This window comes from Pseudonaja textilis, chromosome 6 (genome assembly GCF_049901715.1).
Source record: "Pseudonaja textilis isolate UNSWEBS1 chromosome 6, rPseTex1.2, whole genome shotgun sequence".
Taxonomy (NCBI): domain Eukaryota; kingdom Metazoa; phylum Chordata; class Lepidosauria; order Squamata; family Elapidae; genus Pseudonaja; species Pseudonaja textilis.
In genome coordinates this window covers 17,968,678-17,991,525 of record NC_141995.1, presented here as the reverse complement: position 1 = coordinate 17,991,525, position 22,848 = coordinate 17,968,678, and the positions used below count along the sequence as shown (strand labels likewise).

General features: G+C 40.5%; 1 protein-coding gene and 1 long non-coding RNA gene across 4 annotated transcripts in view; one reads left to right on the top strand and one right to left on the bottom strand.

Annotated features, from left to right (window-relative positions):
* Nucleotides 1–22,848, bottom strand: part of BANK1 (B cell scaffold protein with ankyrin repeats 1) — a 159,034-nt gene that overhangs the window by 36,208 nt on the left and 99,978 nt on the right. The window lies entirely within an intron of this gene.
* On the top strand, nt 343–22,334 carry LOC148125404 (uncharacterized). Of its 2 annotated transcripts, none has more exons than XR_015744057.1 (5): nt 343–672; nt 6,926–7,005; nt 8,707–8,780; nt 11,110–11,221; nt 18,939–22,334. It is a non-coding gene; the product is annotated as an uncharacterized LOC148125404 (long non-coding RNA). The 2 variants fall into 2 exon arrangements; XR_015744058.1 differs by lacking the exon at nt 18,939–22,334 and adding an exon at nt 12,564–12,603.

Genomic DNA, 22,848 nt, shown 5'->3' with positions numbered 1-22,848 from the left:
AAGATGTTCAAAGCACGCTGGATTTTTGAAAGAGAGCAAAACTCGCTAAATTAAAACACTTTAACTACAATCAATATGTCTCTGAATAAGATTGTTTTCCAATAGTTTCCTAAAGTTCTTCAAGTTGAGTAGTTGTAACAGTCCAGAAATTTGGGTTAACCAATCGAATCTGTCCTTTACTTTTAAAGTTTGCAATATCTTTTTTTAAAACTAAATTTGATAGTCACTCCAGATCGTTAATCACAGCTATTTTCCTCCTTTGAGTCCCACTTTCCAAGGAAAATTTCACTGCAGAAATTGGAGTGATTCTTACCAAGACTAAGCACGCTGTTACAAGATCTTTCCTTTCTTTTTCACTTCTGTCTCAGCTGCCTTCCTGGCTTCGATTTAGCCATGCTGGCAGTTCTCTTTTAGTTCAGATGGAGGGGTTTTCTTGGGGTCAGTTGAGGAGACTCTCCTCTCCTCGCGACCACCGAAGCATTCCTCTGCCTTTACCACCCATCTAGGGTGACTTTCATCTCCTAAGAGCCTCAGGGCTTTCTCCTCCCTCCTTGTTTCTCCCTGCCAGCTGTCCGATGTGGCTCCGGAGAAACTGTGTGGGGGATATTAATGGAAACGCATTGTCTGGCGTGGAAGATACTTCTATCAGCTGTGTGAGGGATTTAAATGAAGGTACGTTGTTTGCACTCCGCTGGCTCCAAGTGATCCAGTTCAAGAGCTCCACCAGTGTGGTTAATAGGGCTCGATGGAAAGAGCTCCACTTCTCTGGGAAAGGAGAGGAGGGCTCTGGATCAGTTAGCAGAAGCTCCACCAGCATTATTAGGACTCCACGGCTTCAGAATCTAGCATTTTTGGGCTTGTTTTGGGGGGCTCTGGTTTACTCACGGTTACTGGTGCAGGCGGCAGCTTTAAAAGTCTGATTTTAATAATCATTTAATAATAATTTAATCTGATTTTAATTAGTCTGATTTTAGATTCTATTTCATTTATTGTTTCTATAATTGTGTAATGAGTGGTGTAGAGAATATATAAATAATGAAATTTATAGGGATACTACGATATGCTGATTCTTGAGCATTGGTATTTGTAAGAAATATTAACCAAAGGCAGGAAACATGACATTCCTTCCATTCCATATCCCATTTCTAATGGACTGGATTTCCAAAAAATTGCAGACAACAGGACCAGGAGCACCACTCAGATGACTCTGAGGATACAGATAAACCTCCTAGTGGTTCAATGGCCCTCTAAAAGGATGCAAATGACTAGCTGCCTGCAAGGGATATAAACCCTTTCATTCCCCACTTTTCTCTCAGAGCTGAAGAAGCTTCTTGGATGAGAAGCGAAATATCTTCAAAAAAAAAAAAAAAACCCCAAGAAAGTCCGGTTGCCTCCCTGAAAAAGCATCTTTGGGGCAACCATGAGCTGGATGACTGAGAATCTCTACATTTCTAATATCGCTACAAACCTGGAGTTCTTTCCCCAACTCCCCAAAACAGTTACTGGATTTTTGTACATCAAATTTCCCAAAGTAATTATCACAGATATGAAATACAATATAAACAAAAGGCTAGTTACATTTTGAAAAGCAATGTTCTTGATACTACCAATTTTGATTTTATGAGATCTGGTTCTATCGATCAGCTTGTAGAAGCACCTACAAAATACGAAGAGAAACATATGGCTTCTCTGTATTACAAACTTCGATGGATTTTATATCTCTTTGCTCATCAATTTGGAAAAGCCACCTGGAATCTTTTATTAAAGATATCTATAATTCTTTCTGCCCCTTACTTCCTAGGGATTCTTGCAAAACAGAAGAGCTTCTAGTAAAGCGAGATATTTGTACAAAGTAGATGGAATGGAAGTATAGAAAATTTCCCTGTTAAGCAAGACAGTTGTTAAGTAAGTTGTACCCCATTTTATGACTATTTTGCAAAAGTTGTTAAGCAAATCATGTAGTTGTTAAGAAAATCTGGCTTCTCTCATTGGCCTTGCTAGTTGGAAACTAGCTGGGAAGGTCAGTGTAACCAGCACAGTGTAATTGTCATCAATACATGCCAGTTGACAAGTGCCTGAACTTTGATTGTGTGACCATGGGGATGTTGCAATGGTCGTAAGTGTGAAGAATGGTCATAAATCACTTCTCCAAGGGCTATTGTAACTTCAAAAGGTCAACTAGATGAATGATTGTAAGTCTAGGATTATCTGTATTTAAATTATTTAAAAATAGTGCATGATTGATAATCGAGACATATTTTACTTCTTACTTTCTTCTCATTCTCTTCTATGTGAACCTGACATTTGCTTCCTAATCCAATCTTTGTGACATAATTGGGAATTAAATGTTAAATCCATTTAAGTATAAATTGTAGATACAGTATACTCTGAAAAATCCATGTAAAAAAATTATGGTAGCATTTCTCAATATGAGGGTGGCTAACAGTTAAGATGCTGGACTTGTTTGCTGGAAAGTGGGACCTGAGCACCACACAATGGGTGAGCTCCCACCCTTGCCCCAGCTGCTTCCAACAAAAGCATGCAAATGCAAGTAGATAAATAGATAGCATTTCAGTGAGAAGGTTACAATGCTCTGTAATCTCATGCTGGTCACATGCCTGCAGAAATGACTTTGGGCAGTGCTGGCTGAATGACCTTGAAATAGAGATGTGTACCTCTCCCTATAGTCAGCTACAACTAGTGTAGTAAAATCCATAGGGACTCCTTTACCTTTACTTATTTCTCAGTATGAATCCTTTAGGCATCTTAGATCATTATTCTCATTCCCCCAGCTATTGTGGGTCTAAGCCATCCTAATAAGGCTAAAACAGTTCATAACCATTGTATTGGGTAACAGAAAAATTTACAAACTATTCTGCTAGAGAGAGTGAAGGAAGAAAAGGTAAGCGAATGAATGAATGCCACATTGTTCAAGAGATGATACATTTACATTGTACTCAAACGAAAATACAGATTTAAAGTAGAAATGAGCAACAATATTTTCAGGTCTAGGCAAGATGAATTGAAATAGTTCTGGTGCAATACTGAATAGACAAATATTGCCCCTATAGGCTGTGAAGTTATATTTTGTCTTCATCATTTTATTGAAAAGGTTGTTGTTTGACAAATCCAATCTTAATTAAGTTTATTGATTCCAAAACAACATTTGGTAAAATCCACAATATGGGGGTCTGCGAAGCTGGAAGACAGGACAAATTAATCAATGTGATAAAAAGGGAAAGGAAAAAAAAGGTTCCTAGAACAAAGGAACAGATTTAATATCTCTGAAGCAAATATACTTCATAAACTAACCTATTAAGTTTGCAAAAAATAGAATTACAACAGAAAAGAAGCAGATCACAATTAGAATGGAGAACATCTGCCTTTTAATTTTGTAGCAATACTGTTCTAATAGATTTGTTAAGGGATGGCATTACTACCTTTACGGTAAAAATAAATCACTGAATATAAATGATGATTTAACACATAAAACACTGAAATTATAATAGTTGGACAAACATTTGAACTGGATGTGAATATTTTTGGATTTTAATCTATTCGATTCCAAGATCATATTTGGAGGCAAAGAGTCCTTTAGTGAGCAAAGGCTAATGAGACTACCCACCAATATGTAGAGGAAGACAGGAAATTGCCTGCTTAATCAAACAATTTGCCTCTAAAATTTCCCTTCTTTGGTACTTTATGTCTGGACCTTACATTAGGTTACTATCAGGAGTGAACAACCAAGATCACATGTGAAGAATTCAGTTAATTGATTTATTGTTCAAGCCTTTACTCAGATTAATGGTTTGCAGTTGAGTGAAACTAGATAAGGTTCCAAGGCATTCAAAAGGCTTGGATTCTTTCTCTTGGGATACACAGAGATTCCAGACTGAGTTCCCATTTGATTCCTTCTCTTAGCCAGTCTCTCCTCCTACAGCTAAGTAGTCTAAGTATATACTCTTACCCGTGGAAAGTTAACTCCCTCAGAATCAATAGGATTTACAGACAGTCCTCCATGCCCAACCATAACTGGGCCAGAATATCAATTGTTGAGCAAAGAGGTCACCAAGTGAGATGCCACGTGACTGCTTAGCTCAACAACTGCAATCCCGGCTTTCCCAGTTAAGTAGAGTGCCGGGTAGAGGGCCTAAGCCTCTCAGATTTGATGAGAAAAGGCACAGGGAGAACTGGGTAGAATGATTGTGAGAATGAGGGCATTTGCTAGGATTGACTAGCATTTTCACCAGATTTGATGCCTATTTTTCCAGGGCATCAAGGAATCTGCCCTCCAGGAGAGGAATGGCACATTGGAGGAATGAACCTCAAATCTGGCAAAATTTCTCCATTCTTCTGGAAGGCTCAGAAAGCTGGGGTTTCCTGGTGTTTTCTCCAGATTTGAGGTTTGTTTCTTCAGGCCATGGGAGGATTCTGCCTTCTGCATGGAAAGGAGGAGAAGTCCTTTGGTGCACAGTGGGAACCAACCTTAAATCCACATCTTATCATTTTGCAACTTCTCTTGCTGGCTTCCCCATTGATTTTCTGGGGAAGCCAGCAGAGAAGATTACAAATGGCAACTACGTGATCACAGGGTGCTTAACAATTGTTTGTCAATGTGAACAGGTTGTCAAGTACCTGAAATGTGGTCATGTGCCAAGGGGACGGGAAATGGCACAAAGTTTTATAATAGTTGTAAGTTGAGGATTACCTGTAATTGCAGAGAAGACAAACTTGAAAAATTGAAGTAAAATGTAACATAATTTCAACTCAAGAAATCTGAATATTGATCAAAGCTCCCTTCCCCCACTTCATTTCACTTTACTGTTTTGTTACCTGCTCCCAGTTTGTTTTGTGTGGTGTCATCATTTAATCAGAGGAAGAATATTTTGCTTTCTATAGGGATTTGACAACTAAAACCATGGGGCAATGATATACTTCTTATGGGAAGTTCTGTAGTTCAGAATTACAGCACATGACCTAAATGCAAAAATGTCATCTCTGACTTTTCCAGTTGGGTGGAAAACAGATTCTCTCTGACCAGGTAGTATAGACAATACTTGGCAAATCATTAAATAACCTTCAGTGAACAACCAAGGTTGATATTAGACTGTTGTGGTCCACTGGCAGCCTGCAGAGTTGGCAGCAGAGTCGGATAGTGGAGAGGAACATGGGCCAATCCAGGAGTCTGGGGAGGATTTGGACGAGGGTTCTGTGTCTGATATAGAGATGGGGCCAGGGCCATCTGGAAGTTATGTGCTGATTCCAGAGCCTCTAGAATCTGACAGCAGTGAGGCAGAGGAACAGCGGGTGGCAAGAACAGTTAAGACAAAAGGGGCAACTCAGGAGTAAGGCTTGGAGGTGATTGGTCCTCCCATAAGACATGAAGGAGGAGCAAAGGGACAGGAACCTTTGCAGGAAGCAACTTTGTTTGTACTGGTCAGTTTGAACCCTGAAGCTCTGGGTTGAATTTGTGTTCCGTTTGGCCTTGTATAACAAATTGGAAATTTAGTCGTTGGCAGCATTTCAAGAAAGATAAAGCTGCATGCTTATCAAACTTATCCTGAAAGACTTTAGAAGACTTCCATGGGACTATTTACAAACTGTTTGTGACTCATTATGGGCTGTGAATGACTAAAATTCACAGCCGTTGAAATAAAGAAAAAAGGGTTTGGGCACTAACGTGTGTTTGTTAGTGTCTTAATAAGCCTTGATCAGAACATAGACATCATCTCTCTTAGATCCCTTACAATACCAAAACAGGGGCTTTTCCAAGGTGCTGGAATATTAAGCTATCTTAATTAATTTCCTTGCTAACTTGCAGATAAAGAGTGAAATTTGATAACTTAAATCTTTCCCTCATTTACCTCTAACAGCACACAAACATAACCACAAACATGGATTGGTGGGAAAATAATGGTTAAAAGGATTGAGATATACATTATGGTCTCAAAAGGAATTTTTACAAAATGATGTATTATTATTATTATTATATACTGCCAGAGAAATGATCCAGAATATACCAAGGCACTTCAAATATATGTTGGAAATGTGTACAACTTGAAGAAACATATTATCATGCTTTGTGAACCTAAAGAAACCTAAAAATATTTATTCAAAAATTGATACTTTGTAGCATTGGAATATCTGCAAGAAATACCATTTGCCTGCAAGCAAGAACTGGTGGGATCACAAAGTAGAAAATGAATAAACTTAAGTGCTCTGGGGCTTTACAATTCAAACAGACAAGCACCTGCCACATAATACACCAGACTTAAAAACTGTCAATAAGAAAGACAAAAATATCTGGATAGTGCCTGTTCTAGGAGAAGCAGAATAGAAGAAGAAAAACCCTCACAAAACACAAAGACCTGCAAATAGAATTAGAATGACTGTGGCAAAAGAAAGTAAAGATAGCATGAATAGTAATGGCCCCCCCTGCTCCCAGGGTTGAATTTCTGAACACTGGAGCACAATTTGAACACCATCTGCACTGACAAATATATTCACCATAATTCAGCCGCAAAAATCTGCTTTACTTGGAACAGTTTACATCCTGAGACAATACCTTTAACACCATCAAACAACATCTGTCTAGGCCGGATTCAGCGACACGCTAGTGGCACAAGTTTCCTGCTTTTGCATTCTTTACCAATGACCAGATGTTTATAAAGCTGCAATGATAGGTCAGAAGCCTTTATTATTCAGTTAGGTAGCTTGTAATTCACTCATTGTGTGTGTGTGTGTGTGTGTGTGTGTGTGTGTGTGTGTGTTTGTGGCTTAAATTAAAAAATGGATACTATAGGCTTGAATTAGAATCTGTGGAAACATGTAATAAGATATATAGGCTGTTGGTTCTGTTTGTTTTACACAGTTAAATGCTCACTTTACACCTAATTTTTACTCCAATCACTCTTGTCTACTTAAGGAAAATTGGTGGCTGATCATGACACCGAATGAAAAAATGAGAACTATTTGAAGTTTCTGAAAGTGTGACTTGCATCCAAGGTTTGTGAAAACTTACAGTTCCTGGTTTTGTACTACATAATGAACTATATCTTTTGAGCTTAGTGTATCATGTGAGTATAGCTCTAAAAATTCTGCAAACCTCTTTGGCCTATTTCCTGTAAGATGATCTCTCTGAAAGGCACCTTATAATGCATTTTCAAGACCTCTATTTTTCTCTAGTTTTATTTCCTGTCTTACATTTCCTGTCTCAACTTTTTAATGTGTTGGGATTAATTTTTCTAAATACATTAAAAAGAGCGATAGGCTACTGTGGATAGCTGATTTTTGGTAAAAATGCTTGTCCTTGCTTGTATTGCGTGTGTGTGTTTGTATCTTTCCCTCTCTGTGTGCGTTGAGGTTAATGATAGAGAGTTTGAATGTACTTCTGTGTATTAGAAAAGAGGGACCATACCAATTTTTTTGTTGCTGGATGGCCATGTTTTGTCACCTATTCTATAGTAATGGACAATGAAGCTACAATAGCACATTTATGGACTGAATATTCTATCTTACTTCCCACATTTAGAGGAAGTGGTATTATTTATTCTCAATCATGTAAGGCCTTAGCAAAATCTTGTTGGCACAGAAAGATTTGAGATGAACTAGTCAATACTTTGGTATCCAAAATTGTAAATATTGCAAATTTGGATTCAACATTGTTGTTTTATCTATCATTACATTAATAAATGGTACAAATCCAGATTACATTCTTGAAACACAAGTTAGATTTGTTGCCACATGGGATTTTGTTTTGGCTTAAGAGAGAAGTAATCAGCAAATGGATTTAGTATACAAGATTCTTTGACGCCAAAAATTGGAACAACTCAATTTAAGGATTGGAAATATCATAATATAATACCTGATGATCTAAAAACTGTTAAGTTCATTGGAAAAAAACACTTTTCCAATTATTAAATAGACAATAGGAAAAAGACTTAATCAGGGAAGAGATATGGCCATAAATTTATGTTCATCCTATCTCTTTTCTAAACAGAAGCAAAGTAAGCTAAACAGAAGTAATGTTTCCTTGTTTCAGCTAATAATGCTATTTTCAAGAATAAGATAATAAAGGAATTAAATGGGAAAAATTCCAAGTTTGTTGAATGAAAACCTTTTATAGTGATGGATGCTAATTCATTTTTCTGAGTACCTTATATTAATCTTCTAGGTATATTGTTTTTCAAGAGTTCTGCAAAATGGATGATTCAGGCTAGAAGTAGATTTCTTGCAGTTATATAGGCTGCTATATTGCTTAACTTGATTAGTAAAACGGGGATCAGCAGCATTATGAATATGCATTGAATAAGTTTATAGGAGCAAGAGGAACTTAGAAAATATGGGTCTTCCAAAAAGAAAGAAAAAAAATCACAATTAAAGTTATTGGAAAAATGGATTTGAATCACAGTTCCTTTTTTAAAATAAAACATATTGTAAAATATAGTGAATAAAACATAGCATCCATTAATTCAATGTATTGTAAATGTTATCTATAAGATTGCTATCTTTCTTTTTGTCTTGTGTAATTATTACTTTGGAAATGTCATGTCGTACTTATAGTCTCTACATTATATATTTTTCTCAAAGGTAAAACAGAGAACGGAGAGAGGTTACTATAGTACTTTTGTCAATATATGTAAACAAAAGTATGCTTCTTAAAGAAGCAAAAGTATCAATTATTAATCAATTTTATTTTGGTCATAGATCAGCATATAATAGGAGTTGTCATGGTTTAGTGGTGAATCACCCCTTTTGATGGGAAAGGTCCTTGGTGTTAGGTAAGACATTTTTTTTCAAAACATACAATTTCCATTCCTGCCATGAAATTGTTTATTTAACTTTCCACTGTAGAAGTTTGGCTCTCAGTTTCTACTGTTTCTCAGATAAACGGAGAGCCTGCCAACATATTATGCCAGATTTGCGGCAGGATTTTCAAAATTCCATGACCTTCTGACATCAACTCATTTTTTCCCCAATTATATGGAGAAGCTGCAGTCATTAGAAGACATGCTGTTTAGGATTCAATTGTAACAACAATTTTTTTTAAATTCTTCCTTCAGTTTCAGCTGCTTCTGCAGACTGTTGCCTTAAATGGATGCAGTATTAGTCATTAACAGGATCTTCATCAATATATTTTAAAAATCTAAATTACTTCCTCACTCCCATTTCACTTTAGTCAATCTAGCAGATCATTTGCATTTTGAGTAGTGAAATTTTGATGCTACTGAAAGCTAATTTCAACAAAGTGTGGATGTTGTGATCCCTGTTGTCTGAAAGCACATGGTGAGGGGTAAACTAATTAATATAATCTCCCTTCTACACATGTCATACAAAAAGAATTACTGTTTGCACTTATAAAGTTTATAAACAAACACATTTCAATAGTATTAATCCTAAAAAAATCACATATTTTATATCTGTGGAGATTCTCGGTCATCCATGGTTGTCCCAAAAGTGCTTTTTCAAGAGGCAAATGGACTTTCTGGTTTTTCTTTGAAGACGCTTTGCTTCTCATCCAAGAAGCAGAACTGAAGAAGCTTCTTGGATGAGAAGCAAGATGTCTTTAAGAAAAGACAAAGTCCAATTGCCTTTTGAAAAAGTACTTTTGGGACCACAACTGTCTGCTGGTTTCTAGCCTGGTTCCTTCACCAATACACTAAATTGCTTCTCTCAGAGTTAAAATAAAAAAGTGACCAAGAAAGAAGAGGACTATAACTCTTATCCATTTAAATTCATAAAGTAAACAAAAGTAAGGTCTACTTCAAGAGTCTGCATGGGAATGGCCACATAGTTTTCTTTGCAATAATATAGAAACATCAATGACTTCTCTGGAATTCTTTGTTTCACTTTCTAATCTAACCTAAATTCCAGGGACTTCTGATGTTGCATTTTTGGTTTAGGTGATAGCTCATGATAATGAATTCTTTGGGCTACCAGGAATAATTGTGACCAAATGCATGGAATTAACACAATAGCTCTGGACTGACCAAAGCTAATGCTGTTTAAAGCAGAGAATCAAGGGGAAGCAACCATACTGTAACTTCCACAAGACATGTTCTATAACTAATGGAATGGTCTCATTGGAAATTCATGTGGGGACACAAATATAGGCACATGGGAAAAGCATATACAATCTAAATCAGGAAGCTTAATATAAATATCAGCTCTATAATGGAGATGATAAATTGCCCTAATATTGGAGATTTTACATCAGCAGAAATATGTCAGCAGTTTTTACTATAGGAAAATTAAAATGAATAATTTTTACAGTGCATCCCAGGGGTGTCAAACTCAATTTCACTGAGGGCCGCATCAGTGTTGTGTTTGACCTCAGGGGCCTGAGGGTGGGCGTGGCCAGCTCATCGTCACTCATGTTGGGGTGCCTGTGGTGGTCTGAGCACTCTGCCAGTGAAAACAGGTTCCCGAGCTCTATTTTCAGCTGCAACGACCTCTTGCAACCCTCTGCCAGCAAAAACTGAGTGCAGGAAGGCTGCCCATGGCCCTCCCAAGCTCCATTTTTGTGAGCAGAGGCACCCTGGCCAGTCCTTCACTATTTCCAGGGCAGCCTTGTGGGCCAGTTCTAAGCATCCCACAGGCCGGCTCTGGCTCCTGGGCTTGAGTTTGACACCCCTGGTATAGACCATAAAATGAAGTGATAAAACAAACTCCACAAATACAGGAAGCTTTTAGCCGGTTCCATGATTTGATCGTGGAACCACCTCCATAGTGTTAATGCCTTTTCAAAGACTAAGAATTGTTCTTACGATAAGACAACCTGTTTGCTTGACAAATACTTAATGAAGTTCACTACATCAGAACTTAGATCTTTCTCCTGCCAAGTTTTGTCAAAAGTCTGTCAGGCTCATTTAAGGTATTTTCAAGATCATTCAAATATTTTGAACAAAGTTCAATCGAGAGCAGCTCCTTCCCTAAACTATACAGGTAGTCCTCAACTTACAAGCACAATTAAGTCCAAAATTTATGTTGCTAAGCAAGACATTTGTTAAGTGAGTTTTGCCTTATTTTATGTCCATTCTTATCACAGTTGTTAAGTTAGTAACATGGCTGTTAAGTGAACCTGGGTTCCCCATTGTCTTTGCTTGTCAGAAGTTTGCAAAAGATGATCACATGACCTTGGGACACTGCAACCATCATAAATATGAACTGTTGCCAAAGATCCATATTTTGATCATGTGACCATGGGGATGCTGCAATGGTAGTAAGTATAAAAAGATGGTCATGGGTGACTTTTTTCAGTGCTGTTGTAACTTCAAATGGTCATTAAACTAATTGATCTAAGTTGAAAACTAGCTGTACCACTATGGCGACATCTTCAGTCATCTGTTTTGCATTACTTAGTTGCATCTGCTTAGTTGTTTTTAATGCACCTTTCCCATTTAAATAGCTACCTATAAACAAATACAAAAAAATCAAGGTAAACTAAATAAAGAAAAGTCTTTGAAGCAGTTGAGAAAATTGACATTACTTTCATTATGAAGAGCAATTCCCAGAGGGTGGGAAAATTATCCCAGGCAGGATTGGGGGAAAGTATAGATATATATTTCCTCTTTTCTGGAGGAATTAAGTGTAACATGTCAAATTCTATAATACAAATTGTGATTATCAGACGACGGTAATAATACTGTATCACCATATGATAGAGATATAAATATATAAAAATGATTTTGCATGTCCAATTCCCCCCCCTCCCCCCCCAGTTACCAGTCTTCGAGGAACTGATGATGGAATGGTTACTGCCTAATATATTAGAGATATTATATAGCTATTGTTACTGGTAGCTATTGATTTTTGCCAGGAATGGGTCTAACTGCTTTAAATATGGCCATCTCTACTTCATATGATAGTGAGAACATCATTACGGCACAACTTAATTAAGGAAAAGGAGTCTCCAGAATTCCTCACTCGAAGTTAATTTCACTGGATGACTTTAGATTATACTCTAAGGAGACATGTCCAAAAATATTTTCCTCTTCAACTTTTTCACACTATATAAACTTTTGTGCATTTCTCTTATTTTCATTGTTGACCTCCCCCTTCCCCCCAAAAAAAACCCTTGTTAGAAAGAATCAAACTCCTGGTACTGTGAGCAGAGTTAGCCTGCAATTCTACATTCTAACCACTGCACCATCATGTTTTAGATGAAATATGATATTGCCATTGCACTTTCTGAGTCAGAATCAGCAATGTCGGGCTCTGATGAGCAGCAATATATGACCATAGCAGCAAAGCTTTGCAACTTTAGATTAATCTGAATCAATGTGGCTTTCACATTTCCACTGCAGCGTCTGAATTAATCAGAGACATCCTGAATAAGAGAAATACAGACAGTGGGCCCCTTTCAGAGGAAGGCTAGAGGAATTAATTCTCCTCTGCTGAATGGCTAAAGTTCATTCATAAAATCCTGCATATGATAAAAAGAATGCAATCAAATACTGTATTACTGTGTTGTACCGGGTCAATGCCACACAATTAATTTATAGCTTCATTGCCATGGTATAAAGCACAGACTATTTTTAAAAATTTCTTTCTATTTGTTTAAGACTCAGAGGAGCCATGCTTTTCTCTTACATCCCAGAGGGAAATTGTTATGTCCTGAGGACTCAAGGAGTTCTCACTCAGGTCCACTCACTTTGTGTGGGCGATATTCCCCCATTCCCATTGGTTGGTTCTCCCCAGCAGCCAGCTATAAAAGTAGGCTGCGGGGTCCAACTGGTTGCTGATTGCTGCGAGCCAGTTCCAGGCTTGGCAAGCACGGTCAGCCCTTTATTTGTAAAATAAAGTACTGTTGCACTCATGCTCTGGTTCAGCCTCTCATTGCTCAAACTTAACACTGGCGACGAGGATGGGATGGCTACCAGATGCACCTTGCAACCGCTGAGTCACTAGCCACCGATCCGCAGCCCAGAGAGAGCGATCGGCTGGCGATAAGGGGAACGCTAATCTGCAGCCAGAGAGAGCGGTCAGCTAACTAAACGAGCGATCAAAAAGAGCAAACGCAGATCCGCAGCCAGAGAAAGCGGTCTGAGTCAAAAAGTTAGAAGCGTCTGTAGCCGCTTGTTAGCCCCGCTACGGGGAAAGTGAAGCGCTGCGAGCCGCAGCCGCTCTGCATTTGGCGCGAAATTCAAATGGGTGTCATTTGAATTTCGAACCAGTAGGAATCACAGCACAGCGCTGTAGAGAGTCACTAACGCCCACTTTTTTTGGCGCGAATCTAGACACCTCCAACGGCTAGCAGCCAACGTGGTAACCCAGAGAGAGAAGAGAGGTTAGCAAAAACCTCTCCAGAGCTGATATCACTAGTAACTCACGAGCGCTCGTAGTCCCAGAGAGATTTTTTCCGCAGGTAGCCCAGCCGTTCCAGCACCATGAGTTCCAACCCAGTATTCCCAGCGTTTAAACCAGACGAAGAGAAGTGGGAATCGTATAAGAACCGTTTCAATCATTACATCGATGCGGTCGGCCTGGCGGATGCGGGAGAGCATCGGAAAAAATCCTATTTCCTAATCTACTGCGGAGCCACCATTTACGATACCGCCGCAGCACTCGTAGCGCCGAGAGAATTGAAAACGCCCGTGGTCCGAGTTGCTTGAGATCCTCACTAACCACTACGCTCCCAGGCCTTCACAAATCGCCAGGAGGTTCACGTTCCGTATGAGGAAGCAATCAAGTAAGGAGACCATCAATCAATATATGGCCGCCCTCAGAACAGCAGCCCTGCACTGCGGGTTTGGAACATACCTGGAGGACATGCTCCTCGATCAATTAGTTTGTGGGGTCAAGGATCTCAACCTATAGAGGCGACTGCTAGCCAAAAAGACCTCAACCTTGCGCAAGCGGTAGAGGAGGCCCTAGCAGCCGAGCTAGCAACGAACTCAGCCACCGAAATTCAGGGCCCAAGTGCCAAGCTAGCATCGTTCCCAGTCCATTCCGAAGAGGTGGAAGCGGAGGAAGCCCACAATGATGAGAACGATGTCCATTGCCTCACCAATGACAGACGGTCGCAGGTAGGGGCCAAACAAGAATACACCGGTCCACCCAAGCACATCACGCTGTGCCTAGCCTGTGGGGGATCACATCAAAGGGCCACCTGCAAGTTTAAAGGAGCCGTTTGCAACAACTGCCATAAGAGGGGCACATTGCGAGAGTCTGCCAAGCCCCCAAAGCGCTGCACACAGACCCCGTCCTCGCACTCGGGACCACAGAGGCAAGTATTAAACTGTCGCACGCACCGCCTTGCCAGGCGTACTTGCCACACTGTTAGTAAAATTTCTCTCTCCGTTTCCCTAGAAGGTAAGCCGTGCCACATGGAGGTGGACACAGGGTCAGCGCTCTCAATAATCTCGTGGAACACCCTCAAGAGACTCCACCCCAGCCTATCTACTACCCGGCTTCAGAGATGCCAGTTCGGTCTGAAGGACTACCAGGGAAGGCCATTCCCGTGATCGGCAGAGGCAAGTTCTTTGTCAGTTTTAGAGCTTTTAAAGGCCACCTACCTCTAGTGGTAGTTAACAGCAATCTACCCACCTTATTGGGGCTCGATTGGTTTCCCCACCTCGGCCTAGGGTTAACAGGAGTCCATGCTGTCTCAACCTCAGACACTGACTCCTTATTCGCTGACTACGCAGATGTGTTCAGCGAGGAGCTGGGGTGTTATAATGGAACCCCCATCTCGTTCACCGTTGACCCCCAGGCAGTCCCAATCAGATTAAAACCATGTAGAGTTCCATTTGCTATTCGACCAAAACTAGACGCTGAATTGGATAAACTACTAAAACAAGGGGTCATTGAGCCAACAGATTTCACCAAGTGGGAGACGCCCATTGTCACACCCCTCAAAAAAGATGGTAGCCTGAGAATTTGCTCAGACTACAAGACAACAATCAATAAATATTTACAAGTTAGCGCCTACCCCGTGCCCGTCATTCAGCACTTATTGCACACATTCGAACCGGGCAGTATTTTTGCTAAATTGGACATGTCTCAAGCATATCAACAGTTCCCTGTTGATAACCAAACAGCGGAACTTCAGACCATCGTCACTCACAGGGGTGCCTTCCGATGCAAGCGTCTCCAATTTGGCGTAAGTGTTGCCCCGGGTATTTTTCAATCCCTCATGGAGCGGATTTTACAGGGCCTCCCTGGTGTAGTACCCTACTTCGACGACATCTTGGTCTCGGCCAGGGACAGACCCCAACTCTTCCAGAGAGTGCGAGCAGTGTTAGAGAGGTTCAGACAGCATGGCCTCAAGTTAAAAAAAGAAAAATGCGCCATTGCCACTAGACAGGTGGACTTTCTGGGTTATAAAATTGACGCCTCTGGCATTCACCCCCTGGAGTCCAAGGTCAGGGCGATCCACGAAGCTCCCACACCGACCTCCAAAACGGAGCTACAAGCTTTCTTGGGGCTCCTAAACTTTATGCATCCTTTTTGCCCCATAAAGCCTCAGTAGCTGAACCCCTACACAGATTACTAGACAAAAAGTCACCGTGGCACTGGGGGCACAAAGAAGACCAGGCGTTTAACGCCGTCAAATCACTACTTTACGTCAGAGGCAGTGCTCATCCAATTCGACCCCAACCTTCCTTTAGTACTGGCAGCAGACGCATCCCCTTTTGGAATTGGGGCGGTCCTTAGTCACCGACTCGCCAATGGTGCCGAGGCCCCCATCGCCTTTTTCTCCAGGACGCTCTCGGCCACGGAGCGAAATTACAGCCAAATAGACAAGGAAGCCCTAGCAGCTGTTGCAGCCGTGAAAAAGTTTCACGAATTCCTTTTTGGCCACTTCTTGAACTGGTCACCGACCATAAGCCCCTCCTGGGCCTACTGGCCGGCGACAAACAGACACCTCAAGTCCTCTCCCTCGGATGACAAGGTGGACACTTTTCCTAGCGGCCTACTCATACAAACTTATCCACCGCCCAGGCAAAACTCTATCCCACGCTGACGCGCTCAGTCGCTGCCCCTTACCCGCTCCGGCTGAAGACCCAGCTCCTGTCAATGCCATTTTTGAAATCACCCAGTTGGACCTGCCCATCACCGCCCTTGACATCGCCGCCAAAACCAAGGCAGACCAAACGCTCGCCCAGGTGCTCGACTGGGTGAGGAGGGGGGTGGCCGGGAGGCAATGTTGATAACAAATTCGCACCCTTTAAGACTCGCATGCAGGAGCTGTCCAGTTTGCAGGGTTGTCTACTGTGGGGCACTCGAGTGGTCATTCCGACCTCGCTGCGTACCCGAGTCCTGGAGGCGTTGCACGAGGGACACCCCGGCATTGTGAGAATGAAGGCGTTGGCACGCAGCTACGTGTGGTGGCCGGGTCTAGACGAGGACATTGTCAATTGGGTAAGTTCCTGCAGAGCATTTGCCAGGAATCCCGTCCTGCTCCCCCATCGCCACCCCTACCAGATGGGAGAGCACCAGCACCCTTGGTCTAGAATCCATATCGATCTGGCCGGCCCGTGCATGGAAAGATGTTCCTAGTGGTCGTGGACGCTTATTCCAAATGGATAGACGTGGCGCAGCTATCCACGACCACCACACTAGCAATCACCAACGTGTTAACGCGCCTGTTCGTTACACATGGACTACCCGACTCCTTGGTCTCCGATAATGGCCCACAGTTCGCATCAGTAGAATTCAGCCGTTTTGCAGCCAACCTAGGCATTCGCCACATTTTCACAGCCCCATTTCACCCTGCGAGTAATGGGTTGGCTGAAAGGGCCGTCAGGACCACCAAAGAGGCCCTCGCTAGGTTTGGCAGAGATGACTGGCACCACAAACTCTCACGGTTCCTGATGAGCCAGCACTCAACCCCTGTGCAGTCACCAATAAGTCCCCAGCGGAACTTCTGATGGGCCGGCGCCTGAGGACTGTATTAGATAGACTGCACCCACAATACTGCCCTGACTCTCCCCTCGCTTCCACTTCGGGGGTTAGACATTTTATGTTACAGGAGCCGATATTCGCAAGGAATTTCGCTGGGGACCCACTTTGGATTCCAGGCGAGGTCATCGCCGTCACCGGGCTGAGATCGTATAGAGTCAGGCTGGAGGATGGTCGCGTCTGGAGGAGACACATAGACCAACTCAGAAGGCGCCTCAGCAACCTCGCAAACAAGAATCCAGAGTCTCCAGTCGAAGGGGAACCGTCTCATCCGCCACCCAGCCACACCGCACCCAGTGACCAGTCTGCGCCAGCGGTCGCCCGGTCAGCCCAAACTCGGACAACAGCGCCCAGAGAGTTGACCAACCGGATCCAACCCACGAGAGCTTGACCCCAGAAACCAACCCGGTGGTTTCCGAGGATGCCCAGTCCAGAGAGAGTGTTGGCGACACTATGCCAGCTCAACCGTCACAGACTGATACCGAACAGTCAGACAATGTTCCCGAGTTGCGCCGCTCCGGGCGCCAACACAAACCCCCCCATCTACCTCAAGGACTATGCGTGTTCGCATCTGGGGGGAAGGGGTGTTATGTCCTGAGGACTCAAGGAGTTCTCACTCAGGTCCACTCACTTGTGTGGGCGTTATTCCCCCATTCCCATTGGTTGGTTCTCCCCAGCAGCCAGCTATAAAAGCAGGCTGCGGGGTCCAACTGGTTGCTGATTGCTGCGAGCCAGTTCCAGGCTTGGCAAGCACGGTCAGCCCTTTATTTGTAAAATAAAGTACTGTTGCACTCATGCTCTGGTTCAGCCTCTCATTGCTCAAACTTAACAGAAATTGCTGATCAAAATGCACATATTGTCTTTCCCCAAAAATACAATCTACCCTCGAAAGTAAGTCCTAGTTTGACTTGTACACATGTATCCAATATGAGCCCTACCCTCAAAATAAACCATAATGAAGACTCCAGAGTGCATGGGTAAAAGTTAAGAGTGGGGATAGGGTGTGTGGAGCTGCCCTACTACTTATCTTTGGACAATTGCAGTCAGGCCTCGCACACCACGATACCTGGCTTGCTGGCCCATTTCTTCTGCAGCCGGCAAGGCTGATAAGGCTTTCCTGAAGGCCTCTACAACCTATAACAGATCTCTGGATCAATCTGGAATTTTGTTATCGGCTGCAGTAGCCTTCAAAAAACCCTTGCTGGTTACAGAAGAAGTTGCTGAAGGCCTCTGACAGTGAAAAGGAGGCTGGGGGTGACACGCACAAGTGAGGGGAGTCAGTGGATGACATCCCCATGAAAATAAGACTTGGTGCCTTTTTTGGTGGCAAAAAGTATATAAAGACAAGGTCTTATTTTCAGGGAAACATGGTTACTACCAAATAAACATATTCTACTAGCCTACTGCTTCCTTTTCCCAGTTTTCAGATCTATAAAAGTCACCCAGAAGAGTTCCTACTGAACCTACATTTTCTTTTTATTTCTGCAATACCGAAGCTGCCTGTATTTATTAAACTTTCTCCACATAAAACTATTGTGCATGTGTTCATGTAGTAATATTGTCCCTTCCTGTTTGCAAATTAATGTTTCCTTCAAGTTGCATGTGACTTCTGGTAACTTCATGATATTCCTTCACAGTTTTCTTGACAACAATATTGTAATGATTTGCACTGCCTTCTGGGATCTTTATTTCTTATACCTTATAAGCTTACAACCTTGGTGCCTTCTGGTGATATTCCATCTAAGAACTATCCAGTATGTAGCATCTAAGAGTTTTGGTTTAAAACCGCAATGGAGGAATGGTAATACTACTTAGTGGGCTTTTTTTTTTCAATGAGTCTTCTCAACTTCAGTAATACCTAGGCTGGCTGGGGAATTTTGCAGCTGAATTCTGTCTGTTAGGTTGGGGAAGTCTGTCTCATAAGAAAATCCAAATTGAAGGTTTTATGCATATGAACATTGAGGGGTGGCAATTAACTTAAATTTCTTAATTACATTGTTGCTAATGCTATCACCATTAACATTATTTTGCAGGTAGATTGAAGATTGCACCTAGATATTCCCAAGTCACATGGATCACTGGTCAGTTTTCCCATGATGGGAAAGACTTTAATGTCTACTAATTTGTTGGCTGTCTAGATACTAACGTTTGGTTGGCAAGGTTTTTGTTATTCTGTTATATGTCTTTGATCCAATGGCATATTGAGAAGAGGACCATTCTCTGATTGTTCATCAAATAGAGAAAAAGTGAAAATTAAAATATCCTTTGATTAAGTCTTGTGTCTTTAAAGAGTAGGTTATTATGGCATCCAGCTGTTCTGATTATTCCTATGAACTGATCTGATCACAGATACGAATTAAATCAGCAGCTTATTCCACTTTCTCTGTGATGCAACCTAGACTTGCCTTTGGAACTGGCATATGTGTACTTGATCTTAATTGTGGTTTTTATTCTTTATCTCTCTCTCAATAAGTGGCAACATTTTGCTTATGCTCAGAAATTAAGCAGGGCCAGCCTTGTATGGAGATTTAGAGCTAGAGACCATTAAGAAATCTATGATTATTAGCTGGATAGGAAAGTAAAAACAAAATAAATGGAAGAATTCCTCAAAGGCCTGACCAATCACTTCCATTTTTCTGGAGTTCATGGGCCTACACACTAGCTGGGCTTGTTCACTCTCTATCTTCAAATTTATTTATTAATTTAAAACATTTATATTGTCCCCCCACATCTTCTAACCAACTCTGGACAGCTCCAAATCAAGAGGCAGGTGTACGTGAATCTCATTAACCACCACATGGCATTTGAACTAATGCAAATAATGCAAATTAACTGTCAGATTTTTATGTGTGCAAAAGTCTCTTTTCATGTTGCTATTTTTGACTTTAAATCCATTTCAGTCAATACCATCTCTGATGTAGAGAAAGGGCATATTGAGTACAGTATTAGTAGGAGATCAAGAAGGAAGCAAGGTATTCTTATTGCTAGCTCTCCGTTCCTTGTTCACTGCCTGAAGATAAGTGTACTCTGCCAAGTTCACTGAAAATCAAAAACCTTTTGAGGATGCAGGAAAGTAAATTAAAGGCAAAAACCTGGCAGTACTTAATCCCAGTGGTATCCCAGTGAAATGTAGCATATTAAATCTGACTCATGCATCATTTTTGAAAGATTTCTCCCTTGTTTTATTAATGTTAGTTGCAATATACTTAAGCACATTAGCCTAATCAGTACAAAGATTAATAAGATTCAAGGGAAATAGGCAGCTAAGTACCATTTCCTAACTGATATCTGGTCTAAGCGTTATGATTGCCTATTTTCTATTGAAACAAAAATGTAGCTAGCAGAAATTCAGGTTCTTATAGATCTCAGATTTTCAAAGTTTTATTAAGGGTAGGGAGGATTTGGGGATGGTAGATTTCTTAATTGGCTTCAGAACATGTTAAGTTAATCCTAGTTTGAATGCAGTTTAATTATGGTCATTGTGAAGACAATACATTCTTCTATCCAAAAGCAATAAGTTATAAGAACAGAGAGTCAGGATCACAACTATTATAACATCAGTCATTTCCCCAAAAATCTGATCTCTCTTTATGGTAGATTCATCAAAATCTGTTTCAAGTAAGATCAGAGGTATTTCTGAAATTATACCAGAAATTATATTAGCATAGAATATACTGGACCACAAAAATAATACACAAGACCCTGCATTTATAAACTATGACCCTTATAAAGTATTCTATTGTCATTCTGCAGTTGTTTCTGACTTAAATCAGTCAATTGAGAAAATTTCCAAAGTTTGCAAATGTAGAAAAAAATTGCTGGAAATATAACCCATTTATTTGATTATATAAGTTCTGGAAAGGTCTATAGTTCTGTCCAGTGATGGGATTCCATTTTTTTTACTACTGATTCTGTGGGTGTGGCTTGGTGGGCGTGGCAGGGGAAAGATACTGTGAAATCTCCAATCAGAGGTGGTATTTGAGGTTCTCCGAACTTCTCAAAATTTCTGCTACTGGTTCTCCAGAACTGGTCAGAACCTGCTGAATACCACCTCTGGTTCTGTCCTCACTGAAATGTTACCAACAATAGTTCTACAAAAAATGCCTGGAATAAATCTGTATAATCTTTCTACATTTAGCACATTGTCTGAAATGGTTGTTTGGTTCATTCAATTTATAAAAATCTGTTTTGGAGAAAAAAAAGTAAAAATTTCCATTCCACCTATTGCTTTGTTATATTTTCCATTATGAAATAGACTAACAAGTGCCAATTGACTTATTAATGAAAAAAACTTTGTAGACTTTTTTTCACAAATTCAATACAGTCCAGAGCAAGTTAAACAATATTTAGAATTTAAAGTGCCTTGGTTTTTTGTGGTGTCAAATCCATTCAATATTAGAAAATTAGAAAAAACAACGGGATTGAAAATAGACATCTAATATTGAAAAAAGTAATGTTAATTTTCTTTCATGGAACCCATTGGTATAATTTAAAAAAATAATTTGATCTTTCTTGCAATGGATTTTGATGAATCTATCATAAACATAGATGTGGTTTTGGGGAATGAATTAGAAAATAATAACAGGCAACCTGGAGAATGGAGGATTCTTACTGGCCACTGTACTGGAAGTTAAAACAACCTCATCACATTGGTACTTTATTGCTCTTGCTAAACAATTGATTTTTTTCTGTTTTTCTATGACCTTGTAATCCCTTTTATCGGGTTGGAGTTAGGGTGACTGGATAGAGCTGAGCATTTACTGGCTGGATGCCCTTCCTGACATCTATGCAAAGTTCACAGCAGATATTTTCTCTTTGCGTCCTGATAAGAAACATCTGTCACTGTCTAGGATTGAATTTTCAACCTTCTGAGGGGGAAGTGAGCATCTTCATCTCTAGGCCACCACACTATTTTGCTAAACAATTGAAATATCTAGATAATATTAATTATCTAGATATTTTATTAGATTAAGATAATAACCACTCAAATCCTGGACATAAACTGTTTCAATTCCTACCCTCAAAACGACACTATAGAGCAGTGCACCCCAGAACAACTAGATTCAAGGACAGTTTTTTCCTGAATGCCATCACTCTGCTAAAAAAATAATTCCCTCTACACTGTCCAATTACTTATTAAATCTGCATTGCTATCACTGTTAATCTTCTCGTCACCCCCATCACCCATCCCCTCTCACTTGTGACTGTATGACTGTAACTTGTTGCTTGTATCCTTATGATTTATATTGACTGTTTCCTAGTATGATTTGATTGCCTATTTGTACCCTATGACTATATTAAGTGTTGTGCCTTATGATTCTTGATGAATGTATCTTTTCTTTTTATGTACACTGAGAGCATATGCACCAAGACAAATTCCTTGTGTGTTTAATTACACTTGGCCAATAAATAAGTCATTCTTTCATTCATTCATTCATTCATTCATTCATTCATTCATATTTCTATGGGTAGATGGCATGGAAAGATCTGGTCTACAGTATTGCTTGAGAAATTTTCTGGAAAAAAATTCCATTGCTTGAAAATATAAATACCAGCCACTATTCTATGAAGACTGGCAGAACTTTGTTTACATAAGGGCTAGACATCTCTGCATTAGAAATTATGGCAAAGTTAAAATGTACCAAGAGCCTGTAAATTTTAAACTTAATTAAAAATTATGTTTCTTTAAAAAGAGGGTTCTGCAAATTACTTTCCCAGACACCCTATATCTTGCTAACCTTTTAATTTCTCATTGAGAACAGAGAGTGAAAGCAATCTACATAATTTATATTCAGAGGCAGCAGCTTTATTGATCAAATTGTGCTTACTGCATTTTCTACAGGTTTGCACTTTGTAATTTTGCTGACGATGGCTTACTAGCTTTTAGTTTTTTTAAAAAAAAATTATTAACACCATAATCAGCAACTGGCAATACTGTTGAAG